This window comes from Bos taurus, chromosome 2 (genome assembly GCF_002263795.3).
Source record: "Bos taurus isolate L1 Dominette 01449 registration number 42190680 breed Hereford chromosome 2, ARS-UCD2.0, whole genome shotgun sequence".
In the NCBI taxonomy this organism is placed as follows: domain Eukaryota; kingdom Metazoa; phylum Chordata; class Mammalia; order Artiodactyla; family Bovidae; genus Bos; species Bos taurus.
The window spans coordinates 108,164,316-108,169,250 of NC_037329.1; the positions used below are offsets into that span (position 1 = coordinate 108,164,316).

General features: G+C 43.8%; 1 pseudogene; it reads left to right on the forward strand.

Moving 5' to 3' along the window:
• Positions 1 to 375: 375 nt before the first annotated feature.
• Positions 376 to 1,381, forward strand: LOC784291 (glyceraldehyde-3-phosphate dehydrogenase-like; annotated as a pseudogene).
• Positions 1,382 to 4,935: the final 3,554 nt, after the last annotated feature.

A 4,935-nucleotide genomic window follows, 5' to 3' on the forward strand; every position in this document is an offset into this window, starting at 1 on the left:
GAAGCCAATTTCCTACAAACAAGAAAATGGGGACACAGGAAGGCTTCTGTGCCCAGGAACCTCACAGGGTCCTGCTCAGTTTCAAAGACATATCATTTTATAGCCTCTCTTCTACCCAGGCCTCATTCAACAGAGCCCAGGGAGGGCCTTTTGGGGGATGCTCATCCAGTGAAAGCCCCAGTGGGAACAGTGTCAAGGGGATGCAATGACCTGGTTCCACTTGGACAAATGAAATAAGATGGACGGAGTGATAAAAATCCAGATCCTGATCTCACTAACCTCAAAGCAGAAAAATCCTTTGCAGCTCTCTGCTCCTCCCTGATTTGACAGAGAGCCACATCGTCCATGCTATGTAAGATGCATCCCTGAAAGAAGATGGTGAAAGTCAAAGTGAATGGATTTGGCTGTATCAGGCACTTGTTCACTATGGCTGCTTTTAACCTGGCGAAGTAGACATCATTGCCATCAGTGACCCCATCATTGACCTTCACTACATGGTCTATGTGTTCCAGTATGATTCCATCCATGGCAATTTCCATGGCACAATCAAGGCTGAGAATGGGAAGCTCATCATCAATGGAAAGGCCATCACCATTTTCCAAGAGTGAAATATCACCAACATCAAATGGGGTGATGCTGGTGCTGAGTATGTGGTGGAGTCCACTCATATCTTCACTACCATGGAGAAGGCTGGAGCTCACTTGAAGGGTGGAACCAAGAGGATCATCATCTTTGCCTTTTGCTGATGCCCCCATGTTTGTGATGGGTGTGAACCATGAGAATTATGACAACTTCCTCAAGATTGTCAGCAGTGCCTCCTGTACCACCAACTGCTTGTTCCCCCCCTCTCCACTGGCCAAGGTCATCCATGGCCATTTTGGCATGGTAGAGAGATTCATGACCACAGTCCATGCCATCAGTGCCACCCAGAAGACTATGGATGGTTCCTCTGAAACCGTGGTGCGATGGCCAAGGGGTTGCCCAAAAACTCATCTCTGTTTCTATTGGCATTGCCAAGGTCATGGGCAAGGTCATCCCTGAGCTGAATGGAAAGCTCGTGAGCATGTCCTTCCATGTCCCCATCCCCAACATGTTGGTTGTGGATCTGACCTGCTGCCTGGAGAAACCTGCCAAGTATGATGAGGTCAAGAAGGTGATGAAGCAGGTGTCAGAGGGCCGCTTCAAGGGCATTCTGGGCTACACTGAGGACTGGGTTGTCTCCTGCGACTTCAACAGTGATACTCACTCTTCTACCTTCGATGCTGGGGCTGCCATTGCCCTCAATCACCACTTTGTCAAGCTTATTTCCTGATACAACAATGAATTTGGCTACAGCAACAGAGTGATGGACCTCATGGTCTACATGGCCTCCAAGGAGTAAGAGTCCCTGAACCACCAGCCCTAGCAAGAGCATGAAAGGAAGAGAGAGGTCCTCAACTCTTGGGGAGTCCTTGCCCCACCTTGATCCTCCAGCACACTGAGGAATCTCCCAAGGCCCACACAGTTTCCATCCCAGACCTCTTGAGGAAGGCGAGGGTTAGGGAGCCCTACCTTGTCATGTACCATCAATAAAGTACCTTTACCAGATGGTAAAGCGTCTGTCTTGCAGTGCAGGAGACCCAGGTTCAATCCCTGGGTTGGGAAGATCCCCTGGAGAAGGAAATGGCAACCCACTCCAGCATTCTTGCCTGGAAAATTCCACGGACTGAGGAGCCTAGTGGGCTACAGTCCATGGGGTCGCAAAGAGTCAGACACGATTGAGTAACTTCACTTTACCCCCCAAAAAAGAAAAAAAATAAAAGGAAGAAAATTTCTTTCCAAACTTTCCATGGAGTTGAGTCAGAATTCAAATCAGAATTGGAGGCATGAATAGAATTATATACAAAAGATGTTTGAAATCTTTGTGGTTCTGAGAGTTTCAAATTTTTTTTCTTAAAAAGTTGTTATCTAGAAATCTATCTAAAATCAAATCTGCCTGGCTTGGTGTCTTCCAGTGGCTCTTGTCACATACTGGGCCAGTTGGTATGATAGCAGCCCTTTCTTTCCAGGATGTGTGTTGATCATATATGGGCATTTATGTGTTGGGCTTAACTCAGGAAGATTGTTTAGAAAACACAAATAGCAATTCCCTATATTGAACAATGAAGTCAATTCCTTTCAGAATACAGATCTATAATAATGATGATAACCAAAATTACCCATTAGTGAGCATTCATTGACCTTACTAGTACAAACCATGCAGCATTATCCGCTGTGTCATGGAGATTACTGAGGTTCACCTCAGTAAAACAAGCTAGTGACAGTACAGTGGGAATTTAAGTCTAGGTGTGTTGCCCATAGTGATTGATTCAGAGGTGGTTGTATAACCCGTTAGGCCAATGGAAAGTTTTACAAATAATTTCAGAAGCCTGAAAAATTAATTTTAAGCCTTAACATTCTGTGATAAACTCCCAAAGGAACTTGTCTAAGAATGAAGCTAAAGCAGAGGGAAGCACGAGAAATGGAGAAAACTGGATCTCTGAGGACTGGATTTCAGCACCTAGAGATAGCTATACCTGAAGCCAACTAGCCCTGGGTTGCTTAGTTACATGAAACAATAGATTCTTTTTTTTTTTTTTTTGGTTTAAGCCTCTATGTTGGGGAAGTTTGTCTCAAGCACACAAGCAGGTAATCTTTCGACCCCCTACTTACTTCACTATGTGAGAATGGGCTGTGAGCTTGGGACATCTCCTTTCTAGGAGATAAAGTCCCCAGAGCCTGTGCCGGGCTATCACCTTGTGTGGGAATATCTTTCCCTGTTTCAGATTCCATGTTTCTACATGTGCTCCTTTTTTCCTGCTTAAGCATGTGCGTGGTGACACCTGGCCAGTGTACTATGGTATCTGTCCTCTTTGGGGGAGGGGACTGAATCCTGTTACTGCAACCCAAAAGGGATTCATGCAGGACAATTAGCCTGCATCTGAAGCCGAGAGGGAACTGCTAGCCCTGGGGCACCCTCATCTAACCTTGGAACTCATCTTGCTCTTTCCCTTCTGTGTGAGTAAAGCCTTGTCCCTTCCAGCACCTGGGTGAGTTGTGCTGTCCTGGTGATTTCTTTACCAAAATGCAGCGGACAGAGTGTTTAGACTTCTGTTCCTGGTGATACACGACAGGTGCCACTTGCTCGTCACTCTTTGAAATACGTTTTTGCCTTGAGACTGAAAATGGAAAGGCTCTTGGCTATCTGTGTTCCCAAACTTTGTCTGAACTCCCCAGTTAAACCCAATAAGTTTATCTATCCTTCCCTCACACTTGTATCTGCTATCAATATTGTTTCATCACAATGGATGGTGGTTGCCTTTTTTACGTATCTGTCCTTCACTAGACTGCAAAATCTGGCAAGGCAGAGATAATGCCTGTCTGTGTGTATACGTGTGTGTGTGTGTGTGTGTAATTCTTGCCTCTAGGCCTCTTGAGAGATCCCTGGAGAAGGGCATGGCAACCCACTTGCCTGGAGAATCCCACGGACAGAAGAGCCTGGCAGGCTACCGTCCATGGGGTCTCAAAGACTCAGACATGACTGAGCGAATAACACACACACATACACACACAGACACACACACACACACACACACAGGCCTAAATTGTCTCCTGAAATGCAAAGTAATAAAGATTTAATCAGAAAATTCTTCAGGAAAACTTAAGTATCAAGGTGCAGATTCTCCAACTCCGCCACAATATAACAACTCCCATGATTCTTAAACTTTAACTTGCAAACAAATCCTGTGAACATCTTGTCAAAATGTAGATTCTATTTCAGAAAAGTCTGGGGTAAGACCAGAAATTCTCAATCCTAATAAGTCCTTTGGAAATTTGAGAAGCAAAATATTGGTATGTGTCTTTAGTTCTCTTTAGGACGATATCAGTTCAGAGCATGTAGGAAAATTCTGAAAAATCTCTTATTTGAATTAAATAAATTCCAACAGAGATTAACTTAATAAATTTTTTTGAGGCACAAACAGCCATTATTTTCTTAGGCAACAAATAAGTACTTTTTTGAGCACTGATATGAGTCTAGCTCTCAGCTAAATATAATGACATACAAAAAAAATATGAGATTAGTTCAGTGGAATCCAGTTTAGTCTTGGAACCCATTTTAGTCTTGGAGAGGGATAAGCATTGTTGATTTTAGGGATGTTATCAAAGTTTGTCATACTGCCAAAATTTGACAATATTTTTACTTGACATTATAGAACAAGAACAAGAGAAGATTCTGGAACTCATCATCCATTTACACCTTGACATGAATTAATTAACTCTGCTTTCCTTTCTCTTATCCTAAAGAGATCCACCAACTAAGGAATGGGGATTGTGTTCTGGTGGCCAAGCCAATCCCCAAGAAAGGGGGATAATTCTAGAGGAAGACAGTGGGGATTCCTGTAGGGTGATGTTCTCTTTACTAGAGTTCCCTAAAAGGCTTCTGTGTATGACCCAAACCCATCTGTGTTGCTCAGGAGAAATGGCACCAAAGATAAGATGAAGTTTACTTATACTGAAGTTTTACATCTGGACCATAAGCATTATTGAATATTAATGACTGCAGGGAACTGAGTGATGGCTTGGTTCAATCCTCTCACTTCATAAAGAAGGAAGCTAGAATCCCTAGTGGAGTTTGGCTTGCTTAAACATACTTCTTACGCAGTGTGGGCCTGTTCTTCCCAGTTGGGGTTCTTTTTGCAGCATGAGGGCAGTGAAGCAGGGGGAGGCTAAGCACCCAGGCTCTTCTCTGTAGTCAGCCTGCTTGGCTTTAACTCGGACTTCTTCAGTTACTAGTGGACTTTGAGTGAGTTTTTGTCTGTGTCTCAGTTTCCTCATTCATAAAAAGGTGTTAATGATGGTAACTGCCTCTGCGGGGTGTGGTGAAGATTAAATGAGTTGATACAAGTAAAGTAATGA